At 45.2% G+C, this 12,999-nt stretch overlaps 1 protein-coding gene and 1 non-coding gene across 2 annotated transcripts in view; both read right to left on the reverse strand.

Annotated features, from left to right (window-relative positions):
• Positions 1–12,999, reverse strand: part of LOC124545907 (somatomedin-B and thrombospondin type-1 domain-containing protein-like) — a 301,283-nt gene that overhangs the window by 105,342 nt on the left and 182,942 nt on the right. The window lies entirely within an intron of this gene.
• Trnas-cga lies at positions 10,713–10,787 on the reverse strand. The gene has a single exon. It is a non-coding gene; the product is annotated as a tRNA-Ser (tRNA).

Raw genomic sequence — 12,999 nt, forward strand, 5'->3', positions numbered from 1 at the left:
AAAAACGTATTTAATAGAAGTGACAAAACCTTATGGTTATGCATAAATTTTTATAAAGTTGACTTAGGACATGGCCTGTTTTAGGCAAACATTTAAATAATATTTTATGTAAGTACTATACGTCGCATCCTGTAGGATGACCGTATCTAATATAATTTACTAGTTCATTATAATATTAACTTGTTCCAGGTTCTGAAGAAGACGTTATTACTAACGTTGAAACCTAGGTAAACGATAAAGTTAACCTGCAACTGTAGGCTGTATACTCTTATATATTCTCGAAGGCGCAATGGATGAACGCAAGAATGCTTTGTGGACGAATTACACCCCACACGCAGTTTGTTTTTGCCTGGCACGGCGACATCTACCAGCTGAACAATGCAATGTGTCTCACAGCTCGCAGTGTACGTGCGTATTTCGACAAGCATCGTAGTTTTCGGATTGAAACCCAATCTAAAATCTGTGGGACCATCTCGATTGGACTGTACGGGCCACGGACCCTCGACCGAGAAACTTAACGCCAACGGCTACGGCACTGGAGTCGGCATGGCGCCAAATTCCAGTCGGTACCTTCCAGAACTTTACTCTCTTCCAGCGCGTCTCGCAGCGCTCCTCGCTCCAAAGGGTGGTCATCCAGGCCTGTGACAGGTGGTCACATCAACGTGAGTGGACGGGTAGAGCAGTTTCAGCAGTTGAGGAGAGGCACTGTGCAGTTTCGTGGACGCCAGTTGTAAATTTTACCCTGTCTGGATGCGCTTACGGAATGCCTTTACAATCAGTAATGTCGCTCTTGATCAAACTTTTCAGGGCGAGCCAGCCGATTCTGCTGCACAAGTCAAAATGAAACCTATCGATACCAGAGTCGTTCCGATCAATCATGAGGCTGATAGTTGGAACAACGTTTTTCGACAAAGTTGCAAATCACATTAGGCAAACAAGTGCAACCTTTTGACAACTGTGGAGATGCTAGCTCTCCAAATGACTAGCAAGCACCAACAGAAGTATGGAACATGTCAACTGAGAAACTGCTATTTTAATGCTGTTACTTCGGTATTTTCCAGTCACTAAACGGAGTGGCGATTTTTCCATACGAATAGGAAAATGTAATTAAACAAATACCTCACCGCCTTCTAATATTAACATATAATAATACAATCTGATTACAAAGTAACGCAGTCATAGTGATATCACCGCCAATACTCCAACATCGAGAATAAATTGCGAGCTGATGTATTTAAGTTGAAAAGGAAATGACTGTGAGTATACAAGAGCGCTTGAAAAGTGCTTTGTGATGAAATGATGATTAAATCGACACCCTAGCTGCAAACGGGCGTTGATACACATCATTGGGGACATGTTGAAAATATGTGCCTTGACCGGGACTCGAACCCGGCATCTCCTGCTTACATGGCAGACGCTCTATCCATCCAGACTGATAGAGCTTCGACCATGTAAGCAGGAGATCCAGCGTTCGAGTCCCAGTCGAGGCACACATTTTAAACATGTCCCCAATGATGTATATCAACGCCCGTTTGCAGCTGGGCTGTCGATTTAATTACCATTTCATTCTAGAGAAGCTGGACGGTCATTAATGGTATCTGTTCTTTCGGGAACAGGTACTACTTTCATACATGCTTTGTGATGCTTTGCTCCGCCTGTAACTGGTTCCGACACTTTCCTCACCGATTTCAGATTCCTTTTAATACATTCACAACAAGCACGATTCCTACATTCTTGAAAATTAGCTGCTATTTATTTTTATAAAAGAGCTTTTGGCCTTGTCATTGCGTCTTTGCCTTGTGTGGACCTATCGGAAAGAAATCGACTGTCATTTTACGAATCTGAGGAACTTAGATAATAAACCATTCCTTCCTGGCATTCGTCATCATCTATTTACTGGAAATCTATGAGTGGCTGTAAGGGGAACCGGACCGCGATTCTCCGGAATAAGGGTCCAGTGAATAGGTCACAGCGTCATCTCTCGGTGTGCCCCTTTTTAATGAGTCATTTTCAGTAAACCGAATTCCGAGTCACATCTACATCACTTGGACCACATGCACGAGTGACTGCTTGCCTGTGTCGTATGTGTCTCTTTCATTTTATGTCATAATTTCATCGTCCTATTGTGATCAGTTAAATTTAACGACAGGAGAGGCAATTTCAGCCGTTCGTTATACCATCAAAACCACTATTAAACAATACGTCCCCACTGGTCCAGTAGATTACTGATCAGCTTTCATCGCTCGCTTAATGAAATTACAGTATAACTAGCAGTTTCAAATTTTCACCAGCATTCGTTTATCTATCGCCATTACATGATTCGACGCTCAATTTCGGTTAAAAACTTCTCATTCCATTTTAATTTTGCAGTCACACTGTAATTGTGACGCAACTCTTTCATTGCATGGACGTACGTTTTTGCAGTAGTAAGGTGATTCCGTTAACGGTGTAGCAATTTAAAACTGGGTCAACGCCACCCACTATTACCAACCAGTGTTGTTAAACTGCACGTTACAAAGTCGTTTTTCTCTCCATATTTAAACGGTGTGTGGAACACAATTATAGGGGTACCGACGATAAAATAATGTACTCATACTCCACAGATTCGATGTAAACAGCACGCTGGCGATAAAAAGAAAATATTTTTCTGGAAAATTAAAAAAAGTGTTAACATCTGGTACAAATTGAAAATCAGGCTGTCTTTTCGAATCATGTTTGCCAGGAATGCCGCCGTTCATGCAAGTGAAACTTGGACGTTAAACAACACAGAAAGAAGGAGATTTTGAGATGTGGTGCTACAGAACAACGCTGAATGTTACATACAGTGGTGCGCAGAACTTAAGTTTTCACAGGCTGTGTCTCTGTCAAGTAACATAGGCCGATGAAACTTGGGCCCTACATAGAAAGAGCTGCTGCATAGTACATAATATACCCGAAAGAAATATGCAATTAGACAAACAGAAGTGACACTTCGAATCAGTCGTTACACTTAAGTCACCGTGAGGCATAGCGCCTCTACATTGTCCCAATTGAGATGGGAGACCTGCGAACAGGCGCACAGTGTGTGTCGCGCCAAACAGGTAGCGTCAGGGATGCCTTGAGTGTATGTAGTTTCTATGCAATATGATGGAGCCCGCCAGCTGACGGACAATGTTGGAGGTGCAGTCAAAATAATGTTAATTTTATTTCCGATTTTGATTGTTTGATTTTCTAATTGTTTATTAATTATTACTCTTATTGTGTTCGCTTAAGGGAGTGAATGAAGATGTGAATGTGAAACACAGTTTTAAGTAAAGGTTTTGTACTATACATTGAAGTAACAGGTCACATGAGGAATGTTCGAGAATGACGTGTGTGTTACGCATGCACCCCAGGGAATTTATTACCAATTATTTCGACAGTTTATGGTACTGGGGAAATGAGACTATGATTTCGGAAAAATAGTTTTGTTAAAATGGAATTAATTTTATATTTGTGACTTTGCAAAATTTATTTTTGGTAATTTACTGTTCTGATTTCAGTGACAAATTTCGACTGGTTCTGTACATATGCGCGGAATTGAGCGGGTTGGATGCTGCTTTCAAATTGGCTGTGATGCATCTCTGCCAATCAGAAATTAGCATATTCGCGAGTTTTATGGGAACTAGAAGGCTCTATTGTGTAGAGAGATAGAAGTATAGTCGGGGCTTGGATCTGATAGTGATCAGACGTATTGATATGTGCTCCGCTGAAAATTATTAATGTGTGATATTTCGTTACTAAAATGTTTAAGAAGTGCCGTAGAGTGTAGAAGAGAGTTAGATTTAACGCACAGTGTGAAACTCCGAGTTTACATATAAATCATTAATTACTCCGTCATCGCTGTGGCCGGAAAAGATCCTGCAAGAACGGGACCAACGACAACTGAAGAGAATCCTTCAACGTAACGGAAGTGCTAACCTTCTGAAAATTGCTGCAGATTTCAATCCAGGGTCATCAAAAAGTGTCAGCGTGCGAACCATTCAACGAAGCGTCATCGATAGGGGCCTTCGGGTCCGAAGGCCCACTAGTAAACCCTTGACTATTGCACGACACAAAGCTTTACACTTCTCCTGGGCCCATCAACACCGACATTGGACTGTTGATGACTGGAAACATGTTGCCTGGTCGGACTAATCTCGTTTAAAATTGTATCGAGTGGATGGACGTGGACGTGTACGGGTGTGGAGACAACCTCATGAATCCATGAACTCTGCTTGTCAGCAAGGGACTGTTCAAGCTGGTGGAGGCTCCGTAATGGTGTGGGGCGTGTGCTGTTTGAGTGATATAGAACCGCTGATATCTCCAGATACGACTGACAGGTGGCACGTACATAAGCATCCTGTCGGATCACCTGCATCCATTCATGTCCATTGTGCATTTCGACGGACTTTGGCATTTCCAGCAGGACACGTTACCCCACACGTCCAGAATTGCTTTATAGTGGCTCCAGGAGCTCTCTTCTGAGTCTTACACTTTCGCTGGCCACCAAACGCCCCAGATATGAACATTATTGAGCATATCTGGGATGCCTTGCAACGTGCTGTTCATAAGAGATCTCCATGCCCTCGAACACTTGCGGATTTATGGACAGCCCTGCAGGATTCATAGAGTCAATTCCCTCCAAAGCTACTTTAGAAATTTGTCGAGTGCATGCCACGTCGTGTTGCGGCACTTCTGCGCGCTCGCATGGGCCCTACACGATATTAGGCAGGTGTACTACTTTCTTTGGCTCTTCAGCGTACAACGAGAGGATAATCGGCGAATGGACTCGCCACTCAAATGCCATGGAGCACATGTGGGATGGGTTGGGGAGACGTACCGAACGACCATCCAACAGTTGTCAACTACACTGATGGAGTAATGGAACATCCTTCCACAAGATCTTACTAAGCTTGTGGCCAGCACTGGAGAACCCTACAGAGTTTGCATTGCAGTACGTAATAACATACAGACTATTATTAACCCTCTGTTATAATTTATCCCAAGCCATTGTCCGTATCCGAAGTCCATCCCAAAATATAAGTTATGATTTTTACTAATTCAGATTTTTTATGAACTAAGTACGCTTTGTCCTTTTTATAGAAGAGAGCGCATTGTACCAGACTCATCTGAATAGTTAGTTGTTGTCCAGCAAATGCGACACGCTTTCAAAACAGCAGTGTCATCTGATGAATAATTGGTAAGACAAAATTAAATTAAAAAATGGCAGCATTGACTTTCCCCAGGGCCAGTTTATGAGATTAAATGTTTAATGATCCACGGTGTTGTATTCAGACAGTCTTCTTGCCTTTAAAAGGATTTGCAACACATTCTCACAATCGAATTCTTACGTGCAAAGTTTACGAATTCCAATGCTGAAAGTTTATGTAAGCTTACAGACAGCTTACATGGCCAACAAGGAGAACAGTTGAAACTTACTGGCAGATTACAACTGTTTGTCGGACCGAGACTCGAACTCGGGAACTTTGCCTTTCGTGGGCAAATGCTATACCATCTGAACTACCCAAGCACGACTCATGCCTCGTCCTCACAGCTTTACTTCTACCGGTACCTCGTCTCCTATCTTCCAAACTTTACAAAAGCTCTCCTGCGAACCTTGCAGAACTATCACTCCTGATAGAAAGGATAGTACGGAGACAAGGTTCGAAGGAGAGCTTCCGTAAAGTTTGGAAGGTAGGAGACGAGGTACTGGCAGAAATAATGCTGTGAGGATGGGGCGTGAGTCGTGCTTCGGTAGCTCAGGTGGTAGGGCACTTGCCCGCGAAAGGCAAAGGTACCGAGTTCGAGTCTCGGTCCTGCACACAGTTTTAATCTGCCAGGAAGTTTCATATCAGCGCACACTGCGCTGCAGAGTGAAAATCTCATTCTGGAAACATCCCCTAGGCTGTGGCTAAGCCACGTCTCTGCAATATCCTTTCTTTCAGGAGTACTAGTTCTGCAAGGAGAGCTTCTGTAAAGTTTGGAAGGTAGGAGACGAGGTACTGGCAGAAGTAAAGCTGTGAGGACGGGTAGCTCTGATGGTAGAGCACTTGCCCGCGAAAGGCAAAGGTCCCGAGTTCGAGTCTTGGTCCGGCACACAGTTTTAATCTGCCAGTAAGTTTCATATCAGCGCATACTGCACTGCAGAGTGAAAAATCTCATTGAAGGAGAACAGTTAATAAATAACAATAATCTAAATAATTTTTATTAAGATAACTTGCTTGCTAACTTTCTACATGTACATGGATACTCCGCAAATCACATTTAAGTTTCTGGCAGAGGATTCATCGAACCACCTTCGAAATCCTCAATTATTCCAATCTAGTATAGGGCGTGGAAAAAAACGAACACACACATCTTTCCGTACGAGCTCTGATTCACCTTATTTTATCATGGTGATCGCTTCTCCTTATGTAGGTCGGCGTCAACAAAATATTTTCGCATTCGGACGAGAAAGTTGGTGATTGGAATTTCGTGAGAAGATTCTTCCGTAATGAAAAAGCCTTTGTTTTAATGATATCTATCCCAATTCCTGTATCATTTCAGTGACACTCTCACCCCTATTTCGCGATAATACATAAAGTGCTGCGCTGTCCTTCTTTGAACTTTTTCGATGCACTCCGTCAATCCAATCTGGTACGGATCCCACACGGCGCAGCAGTATTCTAAACCAGGACGGACAAGCATAGTGCAGGCAGTCTCCTTTCAGATGTGTTACACTTTCTAAGTGTCCTGCCAGTAAAACACAGCAAATGGTTAGCCTTCCCCACAACATTTTCTATGTGTTCCTTCCAATTTGGTAAAAACAGTAAATTTCAAAGCCAGGAACAGAACCAATTCTTGTCAATCTGGGTTTAGTATGGGGAAGTGGAAGAAACGTGAGATTTGTGTATTTCGTAGGCGGCCGGTTGCTACACGTCGTCAGGTGGCTTTAAAAGTGAGAGAGGCTCCCAAGGGAACAGCGGGGTCGCTCCCAACACAGGCAAGCAAAAGCGGTCTGTTACTCTTACAAAACGGATCCAACCTTTTAACGGGCGGCCGCTGTGCACTTATCGGACGGATGCATGTGGTGGCGTGACAGGCACAGCTACACGAATAATGAGTGCATATGGGAAACACCAACGAAGAAGGGCAGAAACCTTTTTAGGGCAATACTGCCAGTAGTGGTGCGATCTAAAACAAAAAAAAAACTAAAAAAATACGAGGAAAACGCCACGTCCTACTGTGTTTTTTTAATCTAATGTGAACTTCAGTTGCACAGGGGGCGTGTGACCACGATGTGTAACTGACAGCACTATTTCAACCACTGCTAAATGGATCGCTTGCGGTGAACTAATAACTTGTTCTTCCCTAAATTATTCAATAAATATCAGACACTGCTCTCATACAAAGTATGGCGTCTTGTGAGTAAGTCCTCGCCATCAGCACACAACTGTTTAGCAGTGATGGTAAGGGCGCTACCTCCTCTTATTTCAGCTTTTTGAGACACAGCGAACTGTCACTGCACCACAGACATTCAGATATCTTATTGAAAGTGTCGTTCGCAGTGGTCAGACTGTAATAAAGGCGAAGTAGTGTGGACAAATCGTTTATTAACGTTCTCTAACAGGTGTCCTGTCAATTTTGATCAGATGGTGTATGCTAATAGTAATCTGTACTTGTAATGAAAAATAAAAAATTCACATAGATTACAAAAACTGTATACATCTATATGCCAAAGCTCCTAAATGACTGGACCAATTTCAACGAAACTTGGTACACATATTACTTGGTCTAGTGGCAATAACTGTGGGGTAAGAACCATGCAGCAATCAAAGGGACGGGAAGGTGGATGGAAAAGTAGCGTAGCTCAGTACGCAGACTTTATTCATCCAGTGTTTCAGAATAAAAGCACTTAGCGGCTTGCAACTATCTTAACATATAATTTCAAACCAATACAAAATTTTTTTCTCGCTGGTAACACCCACATAATGACGAAAGCGAATAAATTGTTGCTTAATATAGTTTCATTGTTCATGCAGCAAAACCGGCGCATCAGACCTGACGAATTAATTTATTACTTGTCTGCTACTAACTTCGTTCAATAATCTTCGTACACACGATCCACGTATGCTCCTGAATGTACTTACAAAATTGCGCCATTGTACGACGTACAGTCCAGGAGGTATAATGCCATAAACACAGAGATGCGTGAAAAACTGCCGCATCACACATGACGCTTTAATTTGTTACGAATTTACAACTAACTCTATTCGCAACACCTTTTGCAATGTAGCACTGAATGTACCTGCAAATTTATGTCACTATACGGCACAGGAGATGTCACAAACACTGAGCTGCGTGAAAACGGATCCACAGGGCGAAACTCGCTAGAGGCACTACATACAAATATGTGTGAAGTATATTAAACATTCTTGAAATGTAAGTAATATGTGTGCACTCTCACAAACCCGTAAGTAAAAAGCTCGTCCTCTAACCTCTGGATCCACTTCAGCCAAATCTGGAACTGGAAAGAAATACTATCAACCAGTATTGGGGTGGGTGTGATAACTTGGATTCGGAAGTGGGGAGAAAGAGATGGACAGACAGAGAGGGAGAAGGAAGACATTGATACAGACATAAGGGATCAGGACATGGGCACATTGAGGGGAAGGTGAAAATGGACTGAGAGGGGCCGGCCGAAGCGGCCGAGCGGTTCTAGGCGCTACAGTCTGGAACCGCGCGACCACTACGGTCGCAGGTTCGAATCATGCCTCGGACATGGATGTGTGTGATGTCTTTAGGTTAGTTAGGTTTAAGTAGTTCTACGTTCTACGGGACTGATGACCTCAGAAGTTAAGTCCCATCATGCTCAGAGCCATTTGACTGAAAGGGAAGGGGAGGAGATGGGCAGAGAGGGGAGGAGGAGCTGAAGAGAGGGGAAAGAGGAGGAAATGGACAGACAGTGGGAGGAGGAGGGGATGGTGGACAGAGAGGATGGAGCAGGCGAAGGACTGGTATATGAATAAAGAAGAGATGTGTAGGTTAATGGGGAGGAGTAGTCTGACAGAGAGAGTGGGAGAACAGACTGAGAGGGGAAAAGAAGATACATGAACTGATGAGGAGATAGAGGACAAAAGGACATGGAGTCAGAGGGGAGTGAAGGACATTGACAAAATTAGCAGATGGACAGAAGGAACAGGAGAAAATGGACGGAGACAGGAAGGGAGGAGCAGATGGAGAGAAAGAGAGGCTAAGGGGCCTAGGAGGTGGACAGAGAGGGAGGAAGAAGAACAGAAGCTGGAGGAGAAGGACAAAGAGGGAGGGCAGGAATAGATGGATAATGGAAAAGATGCATACCCGGGCAATGCCGGATACCAAGCAGCAAATAAATAAAAAGGCTAGGCGTGTTCAAATGCATCATCGAACCTGTATACGTTATGTGATCAAAAGAATCCGGATACCAGAATGAAAAGGACTTGTAAGTTCGTGGCGCCCTCCATCGGTAATGCTGGAATTCATTATGGTGTTGGCCCACCCTTAGTCTTGATGACAGCTTCCACTCTCGCAGGCACACGTTCAATCTGGTGCTGGAACGGTTCTTGGGGAATGGCAGCCCATTCTTCACGGAGTGGTGCATTGAGGAAAAGTATCGATGTCCGTCGGCGAGGCCTGGCACGAAGTTGGGAGTTCCAAAACATCACAAAAGTGTTCAATAGGATTCAGGTCAGAACTCTGTGCAGGCCAGTCCACTACAGGAATGTTATTGTCGTCCAGCCACTCGGCCACAGACCGTGCTTTATGAATAGGTGCTCGATCTTGTTGGAAGATGCAATCGCCATCCCCGAATTGCTCATCAGTGGGAAGCAAGGAGGTGCTGAAAACATCAGTGTAGGCCTGTGCTGTGCTAGTGCCACGCAAAACAACAAGGGGTGCAAGCCCCCTCCGTGAGAAACACGACCACACCTCCGCCTCCGAATTTTATTGTTGGCACTACACACGCTGGCAGATAACGTTCACCGGGTATTCGCCATATTCACTCCCTGCCATCGGGTCGACACATTGAGTACCATTATTCGTCACTCCACACGACTTTTTCCATTGTTAAATTGTTCAATGTTTACGCTCCTTGCCCCAAGCGGGACGTTGTTTGGTATTTACCGGCGTGATGTTTGGCTTATGAGCAGCCGCTCGTGCCTAACTGTCATGGTACTTGCAGTGGATCCTGATGCAGTTGGGCAGTTTGGAATTCCTGTGCGACGGTCTGGCTAGATGTCTGCCTATTACACATTACGACCCTCTTCAACTGTCGGCGGTCTCCGTCAGTCAACAGACGAGGTCGGCCTGTACGCTTTTGTGCTGCACGTGTCCCTTCACGTTTCCACTTCACTATCACATCGTAAGCAGTGGACCTAGAGATGTTTAGGAGTGCGGAAATCTCGCGTACAGGCGTATGACACAAGTGACACCCAATCACTTGACTACGTTCGAAGTCCGTGAGTTCCGCGGAGCGCCCCATTCTGCTCTCTCACAATGCGTAATAACTGCTGAGGTGGCTAATATGAAGTACCTGGCAGTAGGTGGCAGCACGATGCACCTACTAGGAGAAATGTATGTGTTTTGGGGTGTCCGGGTACTTTTTGATCACATAGTGTATAAACTACAGTTCTGTATGAACAAACCTTATCCACTGAGTTACCCATTACAATGAAACTTCCTGGCAGATTAACTGTGTGCCGGACCGAGACTCGAACTCGGGACCTTTGCCTTTCGCGGGCAATTGCTCTACCAACTGAGCTACCCCAGCACGACTCACGCCCCGCCCTCACAGCTTTACTTCGGCCAGTACCTCGTCTCCTACCTTTCAAACTTTACAGAAGCTCTACTGCGAACCATGCAGGACTAGCACTCCTGAAAGAAAGCATATTGCGGAGACATGGCTTAGCCACCGCGTATGGGATGTTTCCAAATGGTTCTGAGCACTATGGCACTCAACATCTGAGGTCATCAGTCCCCTAGAACTTAGAACTACTAAAACCTAAGAACATCACACACGTCCATGCACGAGGCAGGATTCGAACCTGCGACCGTAGTGGTCTCGCGGTTCCAAACTGAAACGCCTAGAACCGCTCGTCCACATTGGGCGGCGGATGTTTCGGGATGAGATTTTTGACTCTGCAGCTGAGTGTGCGCTGAAATGAAATTTCCTGGCAGATTAAAACTGTGTGCCGGACCGAGACTCGAACTCAGGACCTTCGCCTTTCGCGGGCAAGTGCTCTACCAGGAAGTTTCATATCAGCGCACACTCCGCTGCAGAGTGAAAATCTCATTCTGGTACCCATTACAATGTTTCGCAATGCGACCTGTATGAACCGATAATGTTCGATATTTTCGTACTGAACTGGAAACTTTCTGTCCCCCAGCGTTGGATCGATAACTACGTCAACATGCAACAGGGCCCTCGTCATTTTCCCTCGCCCAGATGTAACGTTGCGTTTGACAAGTAACACTCAGTCGAGATACTGAGACATTGCATGGAGACCACCCGATGCATCACCAGAGGTCCTCACTTTGCGGTGCACTGGTGGCGACACGCAGGTTCCCGCCGCGGCCGCTGGGGCAGCACCTGGCACCGGACGCTCAGTGGTCGGAAGTGACTGGCCCTAGAGCCTCGTTAGAGCTATCCGGCCTGGCGCGCCGCCTTGTTATGGTAATGCGCTTACCGCAGCGCAGCGCGATGTGGGGGCGACGGGAAGGGGAGGCCGAGGCGGCGCCGTAACGAGCGGCAGACGGCCTGCGACCTGTGGAGGGGCGTGGTCCGCCTGGCGCGCTCACACAAAGGACGGCCGGACCAGACGCGCCGAGCTGAGCCGCTTGGAATGCGACCCCGTCTGGTCTTCTCTGGCCGTGCACCGCGGCAGCCACAACAGGGCGCACCACCTGCACGGCCGCACTTCCAGACTCGGAGAACTACACTCAACCGCACACACGGAGTTTCACTGTTTCTCGCTGCAAACGGTCTACGAAGCAGACTGGATACAAAAGAGTGGGCGACCCAGTCTAGAACTTAGCTCAAGGCTGTAGCACCCTTGCAGATTTGATTGGATGCGGCTCGGTGTCTCATAGTCAAATGCCACATTGTAGCTCTAAATGTCTCGAGTTCGATGTTTCGTGAGGCCTAGGAGAATTTTGGTCTCTTGTCACTTATTTCATTTCTAGAAACTGTGACGATATAGAAACCGCAAGACCTATTCCCTGCGGCAGCAGTTCATGGGGAAAAGTATTAAGGTAGTGAATGACAAATACTGATGGTTTAATAAGATAGATGAAAGAGTTTGTTTTGTGATTTTTCTGTTTCATGCTGTTGTCGTTGTTGTGGTCTTCAGTCCTGAGACTGGTTTGATGCAGCTCTCCGTGCTACTCTATCCTGTGCAAGCTTCTTCTCCCAGTACGTACTGCAGCCTACATCCTTCTGAATCCGCTTAGTGTATTCATCTCTTGGTCTCCCTCTACGATTTTTACCCTCCACGCTGCCCTCCAATGCTAAATTTGTGATCCCTTGATGCCTCAGAACATGTCCTACCAACCGGTCTCTTCTTCTTGTCAAGTTGTGCCACAAACTCCTCTTCTCCCCAATTCTATTCAATACTTCCTCATTAGTTATGTGATCTACCCATTTAATCTTCAGCATTCTTCTGTAGCACCACATTTCGAAAGCTTCTATTCTATTCTTGTCCAAACTATTTATCGTTAATGTTTCACCTCCATACATGGCTACACTCCATACAAATACTTTCAGAAACGACTTCCTGACACTTAAATCTATACTCGATGTTAACAAATTTCTCTTCTTCAGAAACGCTTTCTTTGCCATTGCCAGTCTACATTATATGTCCTCTCTACTTCGACCATCATCAGTTATTTGGCTCCCAAATAGCAAAACTCCTTTACTGCATTAAGTGTCTCATTTCCTAATCTAATTCCCTCAGCATCACCCGATTTAATTCGACTACATTATAT

Source organism: Schistocerca americana, chromosome 8 (genome assembly GCF_021461395.2).
Source record: "Schistocerca americana isolate TAMUIC-IGC-003095 chromosome 8, iqSchAmer2.1, whole genome shotgun sequence".
NCBI classification, from domain to species: domain Eukaryota; kingdom Metazoa; phylum Arthropoda; class Insecta; order Orthoptera; family Acrididae; genus Schistocerca; species Schistocerca americana.